General features: G+C 43.4%; 1 protein-coding gene across 13 annotated transcripts in view; it reads right to left on the reverse strand.

Annotated features, from left to right (window-relative positions):
- LOC114793594 (RNA binding protein fox-1 homolog 3-like) overlaps window positions 1-24,216 on the reverse strand; it is a 306,221-nt gene that overhangs the window by 229,100 nt on the left and 52,905 nt on the right. For 12 of the 13 annotated variants that reach the window (XM_028985594.1, XM_028985580.1, XM_028985582.1 and 9 more), the window contains one exon: window positions 16,989-17,095. The exons of the other annotated variant lie outside the window; for it this stretch is intronic. The gene's annotated coding sequence lies outside the window, so the exon portion shown is untranslated. The remainder of the gene's footprint in view (window positions 1-16,988; window positions 17,096-24,216) is intronic. 13 annotated transcript variants of the gene reach the window in all.

Here is a 24,216-nt window from a genome sequence, read left to right on the forward strand (position 1 = left end):
AGGGATACCGCTCTGTAATACAGGCGCGAGGGCCAGGAGCTCGCAAGGCAGACAGTCGTGGAGGAGAAACAAGTTGCATTTTTCTGCACGTCGGGAGGGCGAGGGAACGGAAGAGAGAAGGGCATTTGCAATTTTATTACCGTTTTAATAGGTTTTTTTTTTTTTCACCGTTATTCATGGTTTGCACCTCTTTTTTTTTTTTTTTAAATACTCATCTCATAAATATAAGGTTCAATGGACAGCACATCCACTCGTCATTATTCATGAATTCAAAAACCCACTAAGAAGCAGACTGATTAGAAATATGTTCATAATTTGAACTGCTACCCCATATAAGGCTACTGTGTGTTTTTCAGCAATAACATCTATTATGCAATCGATAGGTAAAAGCGATTCCGTTATTAGACAATAATTATGCCTGTGTACATTCATCTGTCTCTGAGATAAGAATACTTTTTAAGTGCATATTTCGGAAACAATTTCCCTTATCTAATTTGTAGTGTTGAAAAGTGTTAAATATATTCATAGTTTGTCATGCTTTGGAGACTCAATATAAGTCATTACCAGTTAGAAGCATCTTTTTTTTCATAATTCGACATAAAAATGCACATAATTATTAGCCAGGGTGACCACAGAGTATATAGAGACTTGAATATAAGGCATGAACCTTTGTTATGTAAGGCTCTTTTTCTGAGAGAGACAACGTTCTCGTTAAAATTCTTGGACTCTATTAAACAAACAAAAGGTTTTGGGTTTAACTGCGCCGGGGAAGCAGGTCACGGGCGTGACGAGGACATTTCAGAGAATTAAAGCACATCCTGTGCTACCCAATGACATTATTTTTAATAATCTACAGAGGGGCAAGTTATTGGGACAGATATTGGTCCTAAATTTATGCCTGCATTCTCACACCACCTGATCACAGCTTCTGCTCAACTTCGAAACAGGTCAAAACACTAAACACCCTACACCCCTTCAACTGAAAAAATGAACGGAGAGAGTGAAACAGAGAGTGATAGAAATAGGAGGGGCGTAAATAAATAAATACACACACACACATATATATATATATTGTAGACATGGTGATGAAAGAGAGCAAGATCAAGAGGGCATAAAAGAGATCAGCTCATCCCTGCGAAGTTAAATCTATTGGCAGCCAAAGACCGAGGAAATGAAAAAAGGGAGGGATGGAGTCAAACAACATAATAAAAAATAAATAAAAAATCCCACCTCAGTCCACTCACAGAGAGAAACCAGGGAGAGCAGCCTCGGGTCTAGGACAATTGCAAAAGGTGCACAATGTTCCCTTCCTGCAGATGAAATGCATAACAAATTCCCCTCTATTATATTTTACAGCCCTGTTCTCCTTGCCGCGTCACATAAAAACCCTGTTCCTTACATAAAGCTGCTTTATGGATTTCAGGTTGACCCCCACCCATTAAAGCCACATCAAACTGTAAGACAACATGGCTAATTTAGAACTGACAGGAGCCCAGATAAGGCCGCTCCTCCTTGGCAGTATTTCTTCATATTTAAAAGCTGCAAAATGCCAAAAAATCTGCAAAAAACGAAATCCCACGCTTTGTTAGCACAGGTCAATCAAGAGATAGGTCTTGCACAGCACCACTTGAGGAACCAGGACTCAAGCAAACAGGCCCTGTGTTTAGTTGCACCGGCCATCATTAAATGACAAAGGTGTCACGGGGAGACCCTGAAAACTGTGCATCGAATCAGGCCGAAGGAACATCCCAGAGGGTACAGATGTGCCCAGGCCCCTTTCGCCACTTGTTCATTAATTACTGGGAATTAACGCTTTTCTGCCACGGCGAATAAATGAGATGGCTGTGGTAGGGCCCGCTAATCAAAAGAGGCTTTTATTAAACACTGAGAAAATGTCAGCAGGGGCCGCGCCTCAATCGGAAAAAGAAGAGACGGAGCGATCGCATCCGGCTCAGTCGGGTCCAATCAGACGCCGTGGGGCCGTGGGCTACATCGGCAGCTGTGGTCTTCGTTGTTAGCAGAGGGAACGCTTGTTTAAGGGCCAGGTCCAGCACCATTAGCTTGCGTTGCAAAGCGTTCACATCTAACAGGAATATTGACCGATCAGCCGCTTAATGACTTCACCGGAGGAGCTCTTTGTGTAATGGCACCACAGACTCCGTCTTAAGGTTAGACGACCTGCTTTGTCATAACGAGTCATTTCTCGCCCGTTACCCTGACACATGTTAACCAGACTCGAATGGGCATGTTGTGCTTAAAGGCCCAGGAGTAGAATTGTACTTGGACAAAAAAAGAATGCAGAGGAAAAATGGCAGTGGCCTTTTATGGCAGGAGGGAACTCTCTCCAGGCCAACTCTGGGCTCGAGAACAAAGCCACTAGTAAATGTTTAATATGCACTTGTTTCTCATGTCGCTGACATGACTAATTATTAGCACAGCCTTTGCCAGCGGCCTTTGGTTTGTGTGCGAATTTGCCAAAAATCTAATCAAACATTGAGGGCACATCTTTCTTCCCATTGCATTCCATTCATCCTATCATATCTTAGGTAACTACATTTATGTATTGTCACATAGGTCACTGTCATCCGGTATGTCTTCAGAAATAAAGATATTTAAATGCAAAGTTGTAAAAGCCATGCTGCCAGACATAATATTTCTTTAGACAAAACAGACACAATTGCCAAAATCAACTGTTTTAAAATATAATTATTTATCTGTTCCTCAATACTTTAAACAAGCAACTAAACTAAATTAAAATCTGTCTCCGCCCTTCCTCCTGCATTTTAGGTAATTTCAGATTATTTGACAATTTCTCAATTGATTAAACTAGAATTTGCTTGTACACTTACAATGTGGTTACTGTATAAATACCGCTTTTATGCATCTAAAAGTTTAGTGATCGTAATTGTTAAACTCAATTTTTAACCCATCACATTTGATGAGCAGTGGGCAGCCATGACAGTCACCCAGGGAGCAGTGTGTGGAGACGGAGCTTTGCTCACCTCAGTGGCACTTTGACGGTTCAGGATTTGAACTGGCAACCTTCCGATTACGGGTCCGTCTTCTTTTGCCGCTAGGCCACCACTGCCCTAGTGCCATTTTGCCATTGCTTCCTGTGAAACCTGAGAATTTGTACTTTAATTAATTTTGCAAAAAAAATTTTGCTGCTAATTCAATGATTTTCAGCCCTTTTTGCCACGTGCCTAATCCTGAATTCTCTGTGGAGGGTGAGAATAAATGGAAATGAGCTAATGACAAAGAACCACCAAATTCACTTTGAAGTAGCCTTGGTTACTTTGAAGGAGTTTACTTGGGCCTCTGGTAAATTGCTAAATGCTCGCAGCAAACAAAGCATTATGCAAATGGAATGCAATTAATCAGGGAAGAGGTAGGCTCACATTTTTATGATTATTAACGGCCTTTGCCACACGGAAGGGTCATCTCACCTCTTGGAAATATTTACATCATAAACAGCATGAATTATGGGGGTTGCGGGAAGGGCGCTCATTTTAAAACACTGTTGCCTTTATTTGCATCCTTGGAGGCTTGTGGCTTTCAGACGAGCACCTTATGTAAATGGGCTTCCATCTGATGTCTGGATGAATTTTATTTCTTCTGTTACGATGGCTTGGTGGTCTCTCGTTGGAGCACACGATTCCCCAGGACTGACATCACATGGTCAGGGGCATTACAGAGAATTGTTTCAATAGGTTCTGTTTAGCATGTCTGAAGAAAACATTTTGTAAATACAAGTGATCATAATAAATAAATATAACATTTTTGTTTCATATTATCCAATATTTAGTGATAATAGTGATAATAAATGTTGAATATTTGTCTACATGGCTTGACAATACATCTATTGTCTTCTATTCTATTTGCGTTGCTAAAAATGGCCCCATTCATCTGTGAGAGAGGAAGAAACTCGTCCTTGGAGCAGCTCATCAGCAGGGAGAGGATGCCTCCACCTCCTGTTGTTGGTCCAGGATGCCAACCACACAGAGGCGTGTGCCAGGCCCCCATGCAGGCACCCAGGCCGGCCCGGAAAAGACAGAGCTCTTGGCCCAGGCAGCAGCCGGACAATCGCCAAAACGTGTTGCCCGTGCCAGGGAAAGCTACTGTGGGCAGCTTCTGTTCGCGTCCACGCCCCTTACTTCCCTTTCCCCTCTCCCTCAAAACAGACCCTCCTTCTTCCCTTCTGCCGACCCCACCAAGATTTGTCATCACAGATGACTTGGTCAGAGCTGCCAGACAGGGGGGTGGAGCCTCTCTAGAGAACCATGTGGTCGGGGAATGGGAGGCTGTGCTGGACAGCAGTGGCTTGAGAGCTGTTCTTCACTCCCATCCGTCTTCGCACTGATGGCAAATTTAAGCCTAAGCACCACTGATAATGGGATTCTTTTTCTCTCTTTTATTTTGCGCTTATAAGCCCGAGATAAGAGCGGAAATCACATAAAACACACGCCCATTGTTTCTCCACAGTTTCATTTTCTTCACTTCACAAACACCAGAGTTCATAAGCATGCCAAGTCAATTAAAGGAACAAGGCAATCAGATGAGAGAAATGTGCTAAAAGAACATCTGTCAAGAGAAATAATGTAAAAAAAAAAAACACACACACACACACAATAGCGCCACTGTGATTTACCATTCCTCCCATACCGCAGTGACGAGGATCTGGCAATGTTTATTCTTCATATCCTAAATGCTCCAGCTAAATGTCTGGCATTTGTTTTCCTTGATTGTTACTGCAACGTTATAAAATCCAATTTCAGATGATACACTTCTCTGCACACAGACTGTTTGGAATATGACCTTTAATGCCACAATCGTGGGACTACAGCTATATCGCTGGCGCTGTTAAGATGACTTCCCACTGAAACTTATTATAATATTACATGATTTTTTTTTTCAATGGGGTAAATTTTGAATGACATTAACTTATAATATCTCATGTAACATATACAAATAGCTTAAAATTTTTAATAAGCAACATTTCAAGCAAGACAATTATATTTAATCAATGGTGCAATGAATGGCAGATATAGTAATAAATCTAAATGCTATAGATTAGCACAAATTTGAGTGTATTGCTACTACATGACAGTTGGACTACAGCAATAAAGTATGAATTACGGTTTTAAGGTAGGTGTTTTCTGTGACATAATCAGAAATCAGAGCACATAACATTAAGCCTATAGTCCTAAACTTTAAAAGAACTTCAAAAAAACAGGACTAAGTTTAATGTACAGGGAGTGCAGAATTATTAGGCAAATGAGTATTTTGTCCACATCATCCTCTTCATGCATGTTGTCTTACTCCAAGCTGTATAGGCTCGAAAGCCTACTACCAATTAAGCATATTAGGTGATGTGCATCTCTGTAATGAGAAAGGGTGTGATCTAATGACATCAACACCCTATATCAGGTGTGCATAATTATTAGGCAACTTCCTTTCCTTTGGCAAAATGGGTCAAAAGAAGGACTTGACAGGCTCAGAAAAGTCAAAAATAGTGAGATATCTTGCAGAGGGATGCAGCACTCTTAAAATTGCAAAGCTTCTGAAGCGTGATCATCGAACAATCAAGCGTTTCATTCAAAATAGTCAACAGGGTCGCAAGAAGCGTGTGGAAAAACCAAGGCGCAAAATAACTGCCCATGAACTGAGAAAAGTCAAGTGTGCAGCTGCCAAGATGCCACTTGCCACCAGTTTGGCCATATTTCAGAGCTGCAACATCACTGGAGTGCCCAAAAGCACAAGATGTGCAATACTCAAGAGACATGGCCAAGGTAAGAAAGGCTGAAAGACGACCACCACTGAACAAGACACACAAGCTGACATGTCAAGACTGGGCCAAGAAATATCTCAAGACTGATTTTTCTAAGGTTTTATGGACTGATGAAATGAGAGTGAGTCTTGATGGGCCAGATGGATGGGCCCGTGGCTGGATTTGGTAAAGGGCAGAGAGCTCCAGTCCGACTCAGATGCCAGCAAGGTGGAGGTGGAGTACTGGTTTGAGCTGGTATCATCAAAGATGAGCTTGTGGGGCCTTTTTCGGTTTGAGGATGGAGTCAAGCTCAACTCCCAGTCCTACTGCCAGTTTCTGGAAGACACCTTCTTCAAGCAGTGGTACAGGAAGAAGTCTGCATCCTTCAAGAAAAACATGATTTTCATGCAGGACAATGCTCCATCACACGCGTCCAAGTACTCCACAGCGTGGCTGGCAAGAAAGGGTATAAAAGAAGAAACACTAATGACATGGCCTCCTTGTTCACCTGATCTGAACCCCATTGAGAACCTGTGGTCCATCATCAAATGTGAGATTTACAAGGAGGGAAAACAGTACACCTCTCTGAACAGTGTCTGGGAGGCTGTGGTTGCTGCTGCACGCAATGTTGATGGTGAACAGATCAAAACACTGACAGAATCCATGGATGGCAGGCTTTTGAGTGTCCTTACAAAGAAAGGTGGCTATATTGGTCGCTGATTTGTTTTTGTTTTGTTTTTGAATGTCAGAAATATATATTTGTGAATGTGGAGATGTTATATTGGTTTCACTGGTAAAAATAAATAATTGAAATGGGTATATATTTGTTTTTTGTTAAGTTGCCTAATAATTATGCACAGTAATAGTCACCTGCACACACAGATATCCCCCTAAAATAGCTAAAAATAAAAACAAACTAAAAACTACTTCCAAAAACGTTCAGCTTTGATATTAATGAGTTTTTTGGGTTCATTGAGAACATGGTTGTTGTTCAATAATAAAATTATTCCTCAAAAATACAACTTGCCTAATAATTCTGCACTCCCTGTATTAACAGGAAACTAAAACAATGTCTTCAATGGGATAAAAAATGGCCATGTGCCTTCCTATCTTCAAATCTTTGGCCTTGAGAGATTGGTGAGTTCAAAGACGTATGATGCAGGCAGCAATTAAATTATACACTCCATCTTCCTTTCCTCTGTGACAATTATTGCAAGTTAATTTTTTTTCCTGATTTCTTTCAAATGAAACCTCCCATTTGTCAGCTTTCCAAAAGCACCAAACCACATGCATGAGGACCAACAGGGTGTATGAAAGTGAGGCAGGTTAAATATAATCAATTGGTCAATACTTGGGTTTTTGCTACATTGTAAACCAGACACTTGTCATGTAATGTTAATTAAAACAAGTTGCAAAAAAAAATCCAGTCTTGGTCAGATGACAGCCAATCACTTTTACCAATGTGACTTCAAGGAAGTATCCATGAAGAAGGAGGCAGAAGTTAATTCATCTTCCATTTCCATCGGCCAGACAGATTACAGCTGCAGTGAGGCAGAGAGAATCCTGTAGCTTGTCTTTACCCAACATGCAAAAAGGCACAACTTTTCCACTCTGTGACTGAAGCAGCCAGCCCATGCAGAAAGTTCAGAGTGCTGCCAAATCCCAGCCGTTTCCAGCACATCTGGAGCGATTAGCTAGCCCTTGATGTGATCACACTCAATAGGGGCTGCTCCGCGGGGGACCCTTGTGCCACTCTGGCTCCATTACGCCGCCTGCAGCCTTCAGCGTATCGACTTACACTCACGGCTGCCAGTCTTCCGACTCAAACGATTAGGCCTCCACGTCCACCTCCACACCACTGACCGCAGACGTTCAGACCTCCTTCTGTGAGTGCACTCTGATGTGCATAATCAAAATTATGATTAAAGGCACAACTGCCATCTGCACTTGATCTCAGACAAAGACTCTGTACGTCATCCTCATTGGCCCATTACTGGAAGGCCCATCTCCAGTGGTCTCTGGGTGGGTCCAGATGAGATCCTAATGAGAGATTTAGTGCATGGAGATAATTACAGGTAGCGGCCACGTTGTGCCCGGGCCCTAATGAGAGAGATAAGAGCTCTCTGTTGAGTTCGTAGGCAAAGACCCATTAGTATCAGCAGCAGTGCATCACCATTCCCGACCAAACCTGTCATTTCGGAGAGACCCCTATAGTAATCTCACACAATCAGCCAGACAAACACGGTCGGCAGGAATGCATGCATGCAAATTGCACTAACACAAACAAGCCGCACATACTAATGCCCGGGAGAGACGCACTAAATGCACGCAATCGCTTACATAGAAAAATCCACTCACACACTCTCACACACACCCTCAGCAGTAATTGCAACAGCGGTCAAGGCCCATTGCTAATGCAGAGCCTGATATATCTCACATTCCATAAATCAGCCACCTGGCAGATTAGGAGAAAATGAGTGAATAAAATCAAAAAATGTGTGCTCCTATTTATTGCTTTAGAGAGATAGCTGGCGAGGAGGCAGCGTCGGTCTCATTATGAGAGTCGGCTCTCTGGAGAGATCTGCGTTCCTCCATCCCTCCCTCCCTCCGCCTCTCGTTTTTCTTGCACACTTAAACGCGAACACTGGCAGCCAGAGAGAGGTACTGCAGACTTTCAAGAGGGCAAACACGCACACACACTCACTCACTCACTCACTCACTCACTCACACACTCACTGCAGTGTCGGTGTCATAGTATTTATTGTCTCACACCGAGGAAACAAATAAACTGCGCGATTAACAAGTTTCGTTTTTGTTTTTTTGTTTTTCCCCGCTTCTCTGACGCTTTGTGTGTGCACACTGGAGTGCCACCTCGCTGACTTAATGATTCTTAATGATTCTTAATGACTTCTTAATGACTTCATCAGGAGGATCTTGCCACCGCACACTCCAACAAGCAGAGTCGCGCTTGAGACCACGGGGTTTTGCTGGGGTGCACCGCCGCATTTCCCTTATCAGATAAATCTGCTACACTACATGTATGTGTGTCGGTATAAATGTGTGTGTGTATGTGTGTTCATATAGGAGCCTTGCTGAAAAAAAAAGTCAATAGCATCTCATCTCTGGTTCATTAGAGAGATAGCTAAGGTGACCCGAAAAAAAAAACAAAAAAAAAACACCATGATGGAGGCAAACAGGCGCTCACTTTCGGCTTTAATGTTGGCTGTTTGAAAAGATATTACTGAAGAATGTCACAAATTAGGGGAGAGTCCCCTCCCAGTGACAGTGGTAATGACTTCAACTGAAGCAAGGTTAGTGCATTACACACATCAGGCACACAATAACAAGCCCCTTTCATGGCTGCACGCTGCTCACTAACGTGAGGGTTAAATGCAGAGGACACATTTTGTTGTGTCACCATGTGCTGTGCTTGAATGACAAACACGACTTTCACCTTCACGTGGGACCTACTTTAAACCTGAAATAAAGCAACACTGAACCGGGACTGAAGGATGGAGCCGTGTGCCAGGACACAGAAGGAGCAGGACCAGGTGCAGATACGTTTAAACTGGACGCACAAATAAATAGTGCTCTGTTTTGGGACTGGGGGAGTGGAAATGGGAACCAGAAAGGTCGACACTCACACAGAGAACTCACTCACTCACACACATATACACACCACCTGCACAACAGAACAAAGGATGTGAGTCCGACTGACTCCACTCAAGATTTAACACCAAAACCAAGACCATGGCCATAACATTAGAAAAAACGAGTGGCTGAGAAAAAAAGTAAAGTGATTGTCACTTGTGATGCACAGCAGCACAGCACAGTGAAATGTGTCCTCTGCATTTAACCCATCACCCTTGGTGAGCAGTGGGCAGCCATAACAGGTGCCCGGGGAGCAGTGTGTGCTCAGTGGCACCTCAGTGGCACCTTGGCAGCTCGGGATTCGAACCGGCAACCTTCTGATTACGGGGCCGCTTCCTAAACCGGAACACTGGCGTAAAACAGCCTTTTTTTTAACTGAGGGCTACAGGTGGAGGGAACCACGGGGACGTGGCCTGCACTCAGTGATCCGGGTGTCCTCGTCCATGACACCGTGGTCAAAACTTCCCTCAAGCATTTAATGGCAAAAATTTTCCAGGTCACTTCAATGTCACCAAGCAACAATCACTTTTGGAGCACGAGGTACGTTTAATATGGGCCATCGGGGCCCGACATGTCACTTTTCATGAGTGACTGCCGGTTAAACAGACAAACGGTGGCAGTAACTCTGCAAGCTAAGAGCCCAGGTTCCATCTCTTCTAGGTCACGTAGCCACTGTCTGCTGGAGATTAAACAACCATCTCTGTCTTTTCTCTGCATAAATTCGTTACCTTTTTTTTTTCCTGGCAAAAATATGACTTTTTTCCATGAAGCCCCCACGACAAGTTAAAGATTTATGCGACACATATCAAAATGAGTTTGCGTGGCCCGCAAAAATAAAAATAGGAATGGCGCTCCGTGCCGTGGCATAAATCACACGTGACCAGAATGACTTGTCAAGACCGTCTCTGGATGACATGTGCACGCGCGAAGGCGCCGGCGAGAGCAAATCATTTGCCGGCGTCCGCGGGGGTCATCACGTATTCCATCACGTGCGCATTTAACAATTGCTTAACAAATTGTATTGGCAGAGAGAGAGAGAGAGAGACGCTGACTTTTCCCCAGCCAAATTACACCTGTCCTGATAGATGTCCTCTTTACCGTCTGCGCGAGGGGACGCCGAGGGCCCCGGGAAGGATGACTAGACGTCAGCCAAGCGAGTGCTCAGACATGATGCATGGCCGGTCATGTGTCTCCGCTGGGCAGAAGATGAGCTAGAAACGAACGCCTTGCTGTTTCCTTGGCCCGAGTCACACAACACGTGTTATGGTGCATTAGAAACAAAACAAACAGAAAACCTTAACATTGACACAAAATAAAGGTTGTACTATACTCTTTGGCTGTTAACCTTCTCTCATGCTTTGTCATTTCAGTGGTTATTCTTATTTTGGCTTCTGGTCCAGTCCCATCAGTTCTCTGGAGCTTCAACTTTTCACACATCATTACAATTATTTAAAGGTCTACTATTATGACAAAAAATATATACAGTACAGGTCAAACGTTTGGACACACCTCCTAAGTCAATGTTTTTTTCTTTATTTTCATTACATTGGTAGATGCTCACTGAACGCATCAAAACTATGAATGAACACATGTGGAGTTATGTACTTAACAAAAAGTGGAGACCTGACCTCCACAGTCACCGGACCTGAACCCAATCGAGATGGTTTGGGGTGAGCTGGACCGCAGAGTGAAGGCAAAGGGGCCAACAAGTGCTAAACACCTCTGGGAACTCCTTCAAGACTGTTGGAAAACCATTTCAGGTGACGACCTCTTGAAGCTCATCGAGAGAATGCCAAGAGTGCAAAGCAGTAATCAGAGCAAAGAAACTAGAATATAAAACATGTTTTCAGTTTTTTTGTTAAGTACATAACTCCACATGTGTTCATTTATAGTTTTGATGCCTTCAGTGAGAATCTACCAAAGTAAATGGTCATGAAAAAAAAAAGAAAACACATTGAATGAGAAGGTGTGTCCAAATTGTAGAGTTTATGGTCGGTAGAGTTCCTTTTTTAGGGGAGGGGGAGTGACATTCTCTATCCCAACCAGTGCTACAGCATGCAAATGAGAGTTTTGACCTGGGCTGCTGACAACAGTCATCTGTTGGGGAATGCATTACATCTTTTTATGAATGCTGAGTTGCTGGGTGTCACTTTGCAGACTTGCAGTTCTCCGAAACACACCAATTTGCCTATTAGGTTCAGTGCTGAAATCTACTTGCCTTCAAGGGGCTCGTAAGAAGTCCTGGGTTTCAGCCCATCCACATGGGAATGGGAACTGAGGAGTGGTGAGTGGAAAAATCATGAATGCCGAGGCTCCAGTGCGACTATCAACTGCAACGTCTGAAGCCTCCAGGGCCGGAGAACGGAAGGGGAAGAGAATTGAAGGGAACGCCGAGGGATTTACTCTCTGTTCCAATTTGTTAAGGGATTATTTCCTTTTTTCATTTTCCTCCTCCCATTTGCTTCCTACATTTTTATTTATATGTATGTTTATTCATTCATTTCTAATGCACCTGGAGGGGGAATGAAAAAAAAAACAACAAAGTGAGGACGCATAAAGACTGGCAGACAGAATAGATAAAGACAGTGGGTCAAGTTGCAAGTGAGTCACGTCTCCCCGGCTCCAGGAAGAAAGTGATTACTGTAACACAGCGCTGACAATCACGGCGGAGATAATCCCATTTCTCACGCCGAGTTCAAATTGTATTATGTCACATTGTATTTTCGCATATGCTATCAAAAACTGGATTTAGATATGCAAACTCGAGGGGAGAAAGAAGAAAAGGGGCGGCTGTGGCGGAGAAAGAAGAGGGAGCGAGGATACGAGATGATGAAAAAAAGTCACGCCACGGGGCCGGCGTTGAGGCACGTCATTATGTTGAGCTGTCTGGTTTCTGAGCAACGCCGAACGGCTGCTCGGGCGGTTGTGGAAAAACACAACGCGCAACTGTGCGCTGCCGTGCTGAACAGATGGTAGAGCAGGAGTAATGAAACACTCTTTTTTTTTTAAGATTCGTATATATATACATATATACATATTAGGTTAGACGTGAGAGTTTTTGTGTGGTTCGGTTTTGGTGAAAGAAGGGGGCGAGGGGTGAATTTGCAGGATGATGGATATAGCTGACGCCTCAGTTAATGGCGAGTGGGCGTGCCTTTGTCTTATTCCTCATTTCCTGCTCCTTCTCCCCGTCTTCCTGTCCTCCACGCTGCGGATTCATCCTATCCATCCTCCGTGAAAACCCACGTGCGGCGGTGAAATGAGCCTCCGCGGCTGTTGGATTTGTGCAGGGTGTGTAGGCAGTGCATGGGTTTAAGGAAGTTTAATAGTTATTTCAGACACCAAAAAGCCGAAGCATTAATGGGAGAACAGGCAGCATTTCCCGAGTTTAACTCTGAAGCTCTAAAGTTCAGGATGTATAACTTCCAAAGTTATCGCATTGCTCTACACTTTTTTTAATATACTTTTGCTCCATAGCTTGTAGTTGTACTGTTTCAATTTATTCCTTTCATGTTTATCTCCTGGACTACTTCACATGATATTTCTTTTATACTTGTACTACTTGTACTTGGACTACACAACTTTTGGACTTCTGAGTCGGTAGGTTTTTCTGGGGTGAGTTTATATTTATTGGATTCTCTGAAATCCACACAGGGTCAAAATTATACATGAAATGTTACTAGTTCCAGAGTCCATATTCTCTTGTATCTCTTTGCGGTCACCGTACCTTTTCCGCCATTCTTGTGTTCTGCGCCCTCATTGGCTGTAGCTCATCAGCAATTCAAACCTAGATATCTGGTCAGACTCATTGACAAATCAATGAGTTTTTCCCATTTTTGACGCTGATTGACAACCAGCCACAACCTCAAATCCTGGCTTAAAATGGTGTAGACCAAAATAGGATGTGCAGGTGGCTTTCAACTTTAAAATAGCTTTTTTTTTTGTTGTTGTAAAAATTGGAGCAATTCATCCCACCCGGCAGGCAACAAGATTAAAAACTAAAGCACGTCTGACCCTGTCCGTGACCAAGAGCTGATCGACCACTAAAAACCACCCTGCCAACAACACCTGTTCGCAGGTATTAAAAAACCATGTACCTCTCATTAAAGTCCATTAGGAGCTGTTGTGTTGTTTACTGCAGACTCCCCCCACAGAGTGGACTAGCTGACCCATGTCTGCTAGTGACTACAAATGGCAGTTCCCCTCGCTCAGTCATTATTTATGCAGGCACGCCCTTGGGGAGTCTTTGCACTTGTTTACACAGTCGCACTGCAGTCCATTCACGACGGCCCAGAGTAAATGAGCCGCTCGCCACCAATTTGTCCTGGAGCGGCGACGCCGGGAGGTTCTGACTGCAGAGCGATGGAGCAGGGGTGGAAGAGGGGTACGCCAGGCTGGGCCAACGGGAGGCCTACCTGTGGACTACAGCTTTTGCGATGGGTCTTGATACAAGAAATACTGCATTGACGGTGTAAACACATTATGGAACACTAAGAAAAAAAAGCTAATGTACATTGTGCATTTGGACAAGCTTTTGACTATTTTAAGACTAAATCAATCTATAACGCAGATCTAAAATGATGACAAGTGTCGGGGAGTGACAGGGGGATGATCAGGTCATAAAGAGCTGTCAGTCTCTTCAGGGAGTGGGTGTCTCTGTCAAGGATGGATTCTGTATCTATGTTAAAGGTCAGTTTTTTCACACAGAAATTAAACAGCAAACAGCTGTGTTAAATGCAATTGATTCATTTGAACACGATGCATATTTTAAGTGAATTGCAACAATTAACAAGGTAATTGTTACACAGCCATTGAAAATACACAAATTAATATCCGAGAAAACGTCCTGAAACCCCTCCAGGGCTCCAACGATTGAAATGCCAGGAAGAAACATTTTCTCCATGCACCACTGTGTCTTTTTTTCCTTTGGCCGCTTTTCAGTGGGCACCTGCTGAACCAGCTCTCCACATAATACTACACCCACGGAGGCCCATAATCCTCTGCAGGCCCTCTAGAAGACAGCGACACTCTGCTCCAGAGCGGCGGCTTGTACGTGAGCAAATAAACACGGAATTAAGCACATTCTTAATTTATGCTGCCGGAGCCACTGTTGAACAATTAAGGAGGTGCAAATTTCAAACGAGGTCAGTTTCCCACATTAGCAGAATTTGTAAATTATGTAGAACATTATCAATTTATATGAGTTTGATATTAAGTTTAAATATTATTTTATACATATATTTATTATGCATATCCTTTTTATAACAGGACCTTTAAAATTAAATTAACAGAATCTTGTGCAAATATTCCATCACTTCTAACTGGGTGATGAGGTTCCCTGGAATACCTGGTGCTCAACGTGATATTGCAATTTACATTTTAAAAATTATTTCTGCAGGCTGGTTTACAAGCTGTTTATTTATATTGCTGATAAAGCCACATTATATCATCTACAGATATTGTACACTACCACAGAAACAATTCAACACACCTATGTTTATGGCTCTATTTTTTTTCAAATTATGTTTTTATTACTAAAGCCAAAGCTGAAGACTGAAAACTATGAAATAACAAAAATATATAAACAAAGCTAAATGTTCAATAGTTTACGCTTTTTTTAAAACTGTTGCTATGATTACATCATTTCGTACTCAGTGAGGGACTGTGTGGATCATTTTCCAGCATTCCTGGAAGAGCTACTGTGTTCAGCACTTGTTGCTGCTTTTCCTTAATGAGCATCTCATGATGAAAACTGCTTCTGATGATACTTCTTCCCCAAGCAAGTGATGATGCTTTTATTTATTTATTAATGTTTCCCCAGCAATTCCTGCTGGTTCGTCCCACACAATGGTGCACCTTTCAATCTCACCCCATTCACCTCACAACAAACTCGATGCCAAATACCACAATAGAACCCTGCACGACTCTCGCTATGGTGGGGCCAATTGTGCGACTGTGGCACGCTGTGGTACTACTGTCTCCTGTGTGTGTGTGTGTGTGTGTGTGTGTGTGTGTGTGTGTGTGTGTGTGTGTGTGTGTGTGTGTGTGTGTGTGTGTGCGTGTGTGTGTGCATGACTGGTTTTTCCGTGCCCACACAAATGCATTTTAGAAAGTTTAGACGTTGATTAAAAGATTAAGCTCAGGATTGTCTGTGTGAAAATTGGATTATTATTAAGGCTTTTTTAAAAACATGTATTCTAAAAATACCAACATGTCACCAAGCCAACAGCTAATGAAGTGTGAGAACTTGCTCAGTTCTGGTATTTTGTCCTCGATGACAGTGGGATGTCATTCAGCCAGTTAAACTAAGCTCTGTCACTGGAAGGAGAAGAAAAGGATGAAAAAATATGCAGATGAAAACTTATTAGACCCCCCAACAGCAGTGTTGTGATTGTAATATGATCTGATCTCATTTTCCGTCTCTGTCCTCTCTGAACCAGCAAACACCCAAACACCCGAAACTTGGGAGAACTAGTCAAAAGTCCAAATGAGTCAGGAATGACATCATTGCAAAAAAAAATTATATTCTTGTGATGGCCAATGTAAAAAACAGGCTATAATCCTTTTTTACTAGAGAATTAATTAACTATAATTGACTTAAAAGCAACATTTTCTAAAACTAAAATGGTTTCACTTAAATCAGGAAACGTATTGATTACTAATAAGTGGCACGACGGAATAAAACATACCGCACTCAGTGTCTTGCACTGCGGAGGAGGCCATGACAATAATAAAATATATATTTGTGGGATGAAGTCCGTGGGACGATTCCCAGTTGTGTTTACATGCGTGTTGTCGTTTTAAATGGTTCCCGGTGTTTCTCGTCCTTGTCGGGTGTGTCTGCCTGGCTTTGTAAGTCAGGTTGTGTTTTGTAATAAATCCCCTTCGTGGCTGTCATATGTTTGCGTCCATCTTTACACCTGCCTTGTTCTTCCGTGCCACCGTGACAATATTTTTTGCAGCCACATCACTGCAATAAGAGCAATAATTTCACCTGCTTATTTTGACATTTTACAGCAGTGTTTTCCCATCATAGACAGAAGAAAGTGCAAAATGACAACTGTGAAAATCTATACACGACCTATTTCCACAGCTTCGTATTTGCTAGTACCATTTAGGCCAGGTAGGGTCTCAGGTACAATCCATGCACGTGTTGTAGAGCACACACGCCTATGAACCAGAAAACCACTGTGACGGCCAGAGGCTGAATTCTCACAGCATTCACTCATGCCCACTGATTAGCAGGCAACATTGACATGGATTCTGGTCTCTTACCTTTCGGTTATTTCTAGTTTATTCGTTTTCTGTTCTTTTTGGCCCTCGTGCCAGTTTTGTGTTGTGAAATGAATCCCTTTTGTCTATTATAATGCATCGCTTTTGCGCCTTCTTCTCCCCACAACCCCTAAACGTAACAACCACTTGCTACCATTGTGTCCCTGAGCTCCGGATAAGGGCGTCTGCTAAAATGTTGTTTATGTAGTTATTATGTGATCAGCTAAGAGAAAAAATGTACAACATGAGAGATTTAAAGGGAAACATCTGAGTTGGCTCTTCGGGTATCAAGGTTTACCTGTCTTGCACAGTCGCTTCCACGGATGAGCGTTCAAGCAGCTCGATGGCACTTTTTCAGCAAGGTTAGAAGCCAAAGCTCAACCTCAACGTCATCAGCACCCTGGCCTGCGAGAGAAAACACAAGGCGGTGTTGAGAGCACGCACTGACACTGACATCGTCTTGCCCGCCAGGCTGAGGAGGGCTTTGAGGTCCTCCGACATTCCCACAGTTCTGCACTGTCTTTGCTATCAGACATTTCCAAGGGCGACCTGACAGTGCTGTGTAGAGAGTAGAAAAGTTGAGGTCTTGAAACTCCAAGGCCTCATCTTAACCTTTGCCCTCAGCATAACACACTTTAGAACTGTAGCATGCTGAACTGCGCTTTGTTGCCTTGTAACATAAATAGCCCTGTCCAGCCTATACTCAGTTTTTATAGACAGCCATAGAACCAGATGTAGCCTCTGGTAAGTTGAAAGCCACAGTCTGAGCGCATCTGAATAGACCCACAGCACTTCAAACGCTGCCACTTCTTTCATAACCTGCAGCACTGATAGACAAATTAAAAGAAGAAACTGAACGAATGAGCGGAATGAATGCAAACGGTCCACTCAACCCTGTTTTGGGAACAAGATGGTCGACTGGTTGTTTTAGTAGAAAACAATTGCGCATTTTGTTCACCTTGTCTTCCATGAACATAACAATCAAGTTATTTATTCATTTCTTTTTTATTTCACAAAAAAAAAAGAAAACGTGTTTTATATTCTAGTTTCTTCAAAATAGCCGCCCTTTGCTCTGATTACTGCTTTGAACATCCTTGGCTTTCTCTCGATGAGCTTCAAGAGGTCGTCACCTGAAATGGTTTTCCAACAGTCTTGAAGGAGTTCCCAGAGGTGTTTAGCACTTGTTGGCTTCTTTACCTTCACTCTGCGGTCCAGCTCACTCCAAACCATCTCGAATGGGTTCAGGTCTGATGACTGTGGAGGTCAGGGTCCACTTTTTGTTAAGTACATAACTCCACATGTGTTCATTCATAGTTTTGATGCCTTCAGTGAGAATCTACCAACGTAAATGGTCATGAAAATAAAGGAAACACATTGAATGAGAAGGTGTGTCCAAACGTTTGACCTTTACTGTACGTCAGGTGAGAGAGCAACCAGGGGACATGATCAGCCTGTGTCAACAGCAGGACTGCAGCACACAAACACTTCATTAAACACACACACACACACACACACACACACACAAAAGAAAAAGAAAAAAAACAACCAGATGATTCATCCTCAACAAGTGGGCAGCTTTGTGCGCCAAGACAACTGCGAGGGTTAATGTGTGGAGATAATTGCTGTGGGGGCAATTTTGCCTGTAACCTTGCTAAAACTATTTATTGACAAATTTTCTCTTTTCTTAAAAATATAATAATAGTAAAAGAAAAAATATCTAAAGTGCTAACTTATCTATCAAGCAACTGCCAGCAACATCATGAGACATGGTCCCAAATATTTATGGTGATGAAATATAACATGGCTGCTTTGAAATATTAAAAACATTATAAAGGGCTATTAGAAATATGGTAATCTCTGCTTTTACACATTAAATTATTTTCGGTAACAACCATGGGAATATAAAGCATGTCCGCGGGCGCACACCGAATTAACAGATGCGAGTCGTGGCCATTTATATTCAGTAGAGATGTTTCCGCCACCTCAGCTTGTACTGATATAATGTTAGGGCAGAGATCACATACTGGACCAAAAATAAATAAAGAAAGAAATGCTCAAGCAACAACAACAACAAAAAAAAGCTTAAAAGGGGCGCCATTCCTGCGCCAGAGGTCACCGATGGCATCGAGACACAAACAATGCTGACAAGAGGAAAATATGAGGACTTTCTGAAGCGCCATGGAAACGTATGAAGAAACAGATAAGGGTCATTTTACAGAATGGTGCCGTTAACACGGGTGCCCTTGGCTCCTGTTCTGTTGTGGTCATCTCTCACTCAGCCTTTCTGTACCTCTTACTGCCCTCCATTTAAAAAAAATGACAGGAAGGGTAAGAGAAATATGTTTGGGATGCATGTCGAAACTTTTCAAACTAAAACAAAAATATTTTTTTTTATGTTAGGTGGCTGCTGTACAATCTTGACAGCAGGTTTTTATTATTTAAAATAAAAAACTTTTTATGACTTTCATTTATATATGTGTCACGTCCGTGCCTGCGCCGACCCCCTATGACACACTCCCCTTTGCCCGAGAGTTAGTGTTAATGTCCGTGTCTGTGCGTCGTGTCGTTTGTGGCCGCAACCTCGTCCCATAGTGTGCACTTGGCATTTCTGGGTTGTTGGTTCATCATAACATCCCACCAAAGGATGTGGGGCAGTGGTGGCCTAGCGGTTAAGGAAGCGGCCCCGTAATCAAAAGGTAGCCGGTTCGAATACGGATCCGCCAAGGTTCCACTGAGGTGCCACTGAGCAAAGCACCGTCCCCACACACTGCTCCCCGGGCGCCTGTCATGGCTGCCCACTGCTCACTCAGGGTGATGGGTTAAATGCAGAGGACACATTTCACTGTGTGCACCGTGTGCTGTGCTGCTGTGTATCACATGTGACAATCACTTCACTTCAAAGGGCCCTGCGGCACAGATAGGTATCCTCACCATGTAATGAGTGTCAGGAGCGGCCTGTTATGTCTAATTCATCCCTTTTTTTTTTAAATTCTTGCTCTATTCGCAGCTCTACAGAGCTGTTCTCCCTCACGAACCCCAAGGTGCTCCCCATGTCTAAAGTCATCCCCGTAAGACTGGATTCAGCAATGGGTGTCATCCCAAAAGAGGTCCGAGCTGGGTGTCTGTGGGAGTGCTGGAAAGTTCTGTTATCAGTGTATGAGGCCTTGGACTCGGGACATTGGATGAGAAGGCAGCAATGTCGGGCTGCGTGAAGCTCAGCACACCGTTACACCAGAGGGGACCCGTTCGTTTCATTACTGTTTTTCCTGTACCAAAAATAACTCCTTGGTGTCCGTCGTTCCTCTGCACCTCGAACGTGACAATATGTCCTTCACTTAACCTCTCTCCCTGTTCATCGAAATACCATTTTCCTCAAGTTTGGCAAATATGGTAGACATCTGGACCTTTGTCTAACACTGGAGCTTCAACCACAAAATGCAGGCAAAGTGCTTTTCCCATTGCCGCACCGTGCATTTGTCCCAAAACGTTGGTTGGTGAAGCTGTCTGCGCTGATGTTCGCGTTGGGCGTCACTTCTAGTTAAATGGGTGGATGACTAAAGTCGCGTGTTTGCAAACAGACACACACACACACACACACCCTGGGCTGGCATGGTGCTTTGGTAGACAGCTGGTGAAGACAGGGTGCACTCTGGCTGCTAGGAGCACCAGATTCAGGTGACATCTGTGCCTCCTGTTGCCGCAAAGTAGTAGAAACACTAAAAGTGAATTACAACATTAATGACAGCACTCTGCAAGCTGTCGTTCCACATTACACATCCATTATGCCTCGCTTGACTACTCTGAGGAACCGTTGCGAGAGAGTCGGCCAGAAAGAGGAGGCACCAGGAGCCACCAGGAGGCGAGCAGTTGTTAAAAACTCATTGGCTCATGTTAAAACCCCATGCAGCCACGTCCACTGCCATGCTACCTCGTAATGACGTTCTATCTTCCTCGCTTCAATGCTTTTCCTTAACAACACCAGGATTTGTTCAAACCGAATGTGTTCGTTTGATTCTGACAAAGTCTCTTTTCTTTTTTTTTTTTACATTTTCTCCTCACTGACATCTCTCAATGATGATGGCCGGCATTTCGGCGGGAGTGATGGCGCCTCCTGAATAACAGAGCGAAAGGGAGAACAAGAGAGGGGAGGGAGGCACTGCCATGTTGGCTGGCAGCCCACAGTGACCCATGCGATGGATGGCGGCCGGATGATGGGCATCAGATAAGACATTTCAGAGCTGTCACCCAGCCGGCGCCCTTCAATAACTTCCTCCTGCTGCAAAAAAAAAAAAAAAAAAAAACTTTGCAGAATAAAGCCTGAGTCAATCATTCATCCTTACCCCTCACTCCATCTCTGCGAGGAAGTAACAACTAAAAGGAAGGAAAAAAAAAAAAAAAAACAGTCAGGATTGCTGCCTCTCTCTGCAGAAATGTGCCATAATCCCCCCAAGGACAAGACAAGAACACTCTCATGTAGCTTTCCTCGGTAAAGGGTGGTGAGGACGAGTATTGGGGAGTGCTGATATATTCTCAGATCTACGGGTCCATAAGGCAGGATCATAGGCAAGATCTTTATTACGAATAAAGAAAACTTGATTAAAAGGAGGAAGCCGACTGTCGTTTGCCTGCGCACCACAGCGGATTGCTGGGAGGAATGATGAACGCTTCAGAGAGAAAAATGCCCCACCCCGGCCCAATCCTACGGCATTCACTGTGATCACCCTCGATTGGGGGTTTCCGCGAGGAGATAAACAGACCCTCGTCATATCTAAGCGCGGATTTTTGAGGCCTGCCGGTGATTTCTTCATTCAGGGGAGCCACGGAAGTGTGTAGCACTTGAAGTGTTGTACAATTACAAGGCGATTATATCTACAGGAGCATTAGCATATTAAAAGGAAGACAGCACTTGAAGACACAGATAATGGTGAAGTGCTGGAAATAATTTGCCACTCATTATTAAACGAACAGCACTGAAATCTTGGAAGCAAGACAATGGGGGGGAAGCGGGTGCTCTATAATAAAACTATTGATAAAATAATCATTCAATAATAATAATTCAAATAATAATAATTCAACAAGATTATTTTTGCTGAATTAAAGGCAAGATTTGTTAATGACACTGAGGACCAAACACTTGTAGCAAATGAGGTTAAGATGGAAAAAATATATTATTATTTAATTATTTAATCCATTCCATCCAAAATTTTGATAACAATTACAGAAAATTCAATCAACTCCATGAATTAAGTGCAACTTTTGCAATATTGTCCGATCACTAAAATCTTTCTGCAAATTTGCACAATAAAACAAAAGATAACCTACAGGGGAAAACTAGAACATATGGATGAAAATAAAATAATTCTTAAAAGAATCCAAATAGTAAATGCAGGGCACATTTTTTGTTTTATCGCTAACAGAAGACAAAGCCACGCCTTGTTAATGTTGGTCAAAGCATTTGAATGCAGTCCAGCCAGAGGAATGGCGTGAAAAAAACACACACTTCATCAAACAAATGTGTTCCTTTTCACTCCATCAATGCAGAAATGAGGTGTACAGCACGCATTCATCATACGCTGCAGTGCTACTATCAGCCACTTCAAGCATGCATTCAACTCTGTTGACCATATTTTAGCATCTGTCCCCAAAAACTGCCACTGAGCTCGCATTTTCTACCATTTTCGTCCAGCGTTTGCCACGGAGTGCAGGCCCCGCCCCTCTCCGATTCTCTACACCTGTTTTCCCGCCTTTAAAGGAGTGCCTGCACCAGTGTTCACAGTGTTTATGAGGTATGAAGGAGTATGTATATGTGTGAGCATATGTGTGTGTGTACATGTGTGTAAGGTCTAAGGTCAGTGGGCTGGGGTCTCCTGCCTTGAGGCCACAGGGCAGACCCACTGAGGTCCACACCAGTGGATTTCAGAGTCATAGTCTGTGTTTTTGAACCCCCTTCCTTGGTGTCGTGACACAAACAAGAAAATGAGTACTTGCTAGTTGTCTTTATCTTGGAGAGGAAGAACTAACGACCAATCCAACCCTTTTCAATTGAGCGTAATAATGTCTGTCACCAGGTGACAGACAATGAATGGTGATAAAAGTTGGAGGAGTCTCTAGGTCTATTACACAGAACTTCCTGATTCTGGATTTAAACTCCAGGGTCAGTTTTCCATTCAGGGATTAAGTCTAGTAATAGACTAATAGCATGTTTGAATGGAGAACTTCACTTTTAATCTGGGACTATGATTAATCCTTAAACAAGAAACTGATGCCCAAAGAAGCAAAACCAGTGTCAGATGTGTCATTGTTTCAGCCCATAATTGCAGCATTACAAACACAAAAGTGGCCGATATCACAAGCATTTGTCTATTTAACACTAAGCTACTTAACTAAGTATTTAGGTCTTAACAAGTGTTTATCCCCATAACTGCCTTCATTTTCTGTGCTCGTAATACAATGTTTTCATGGTGCCATCAGTGGACATCATAGAGGTGATCTTTTCAAAGTCATCTAAGTTCTAAGTTCCATGCCCATGACCACGCCGAGCCTGCGGTTAGAATTCTGATCGTCCCCGTATATACTTTGAGGTCAATACCCCCCCCCCAGAATCAGCTGCAGTGGTCACTTTGCCGTGCTGCTTTTCTCTCTCCTGAGGTCTCGCTCTACCCGTCCCCTGCTCTCTATTTTACCTGAACTGGCGAATTTGCACTCTTAATCAGCTTGCCTGCCATGTTCACCAGCTAAAGGCAGCGACACGCTTCCCTTCCCCCTTAATTCCCTCTCCTCGACAGCAAAGCCCGCTCTGATTAACATGCATGCCAAGGTAAGTGCTGCCTGCCTCGTAACACACTCTCTCACACACACACACACACACACACACGCAGAGCCCACTCTGCCTGGACGGTCCAACCTCATACACACGCCATTATCCCTCCACTCAATAGCAGCTGCCCCGATGCACATCTGCCGAGCCACCGCCTTCCTGCACCTTAATTAGCGTAACAACTTCTCCCCTCTCCTCGTCGGCGGAGTGGGGCCGGAATGATAAAGAGGAGCTTCATCATCTTTTAGGGGAGAGAGCCGGACACCTCCTGCATTCTGAGGTGCGGGAGACCAGGGCACTTCAGGTAAAGATGGGGAGACATTAATTCACTTCAGCTTTGGATCTGAGGGTGTCTGAAGAAAACCTATTCTCCCATCATCCCTGCTCCGGGCCCTCCACCCCCTCATCCCTCTCCCCCTATCTATATCTGCCTTATCGTATCAGTCTTTGCACCCAAAAGATTGATCCCTTTCACAGAGGGGTCTAAAGCTGGAGCAGCATCCCCTGAACCAATCTGCTCATAGATCTCTCCTTATCACACCAATCTGATGCGTTAAAACTTACTAAAATGTATGACATTTTTTCACTAATTGCACCAATCTAAAGCTCAGGGATCATTTATTCATGTCTCAAACTTGTAAATTGACCCGCCGGATGGGATAATAATTCATTTTTCAAACATGCCCGTTGAAATTGTAGTCGCCGGTCC

The sequence above is a fragment of the Denticeps clupeoides genome, chromosome 7 (genome assembly GCF_900700375.1).
Source record: "Denticeps clupeoides chromosome 7, fDenClu1.1, whole genome shotgun sequence".
NCBI classification, from domain to species: domain Eukaryota; kingdom Metazoa; phylum Chordata; class Actinopteri; order Clupeiformes; family Denticipitidae; genus Denticeps; species Denticeps clupeoides.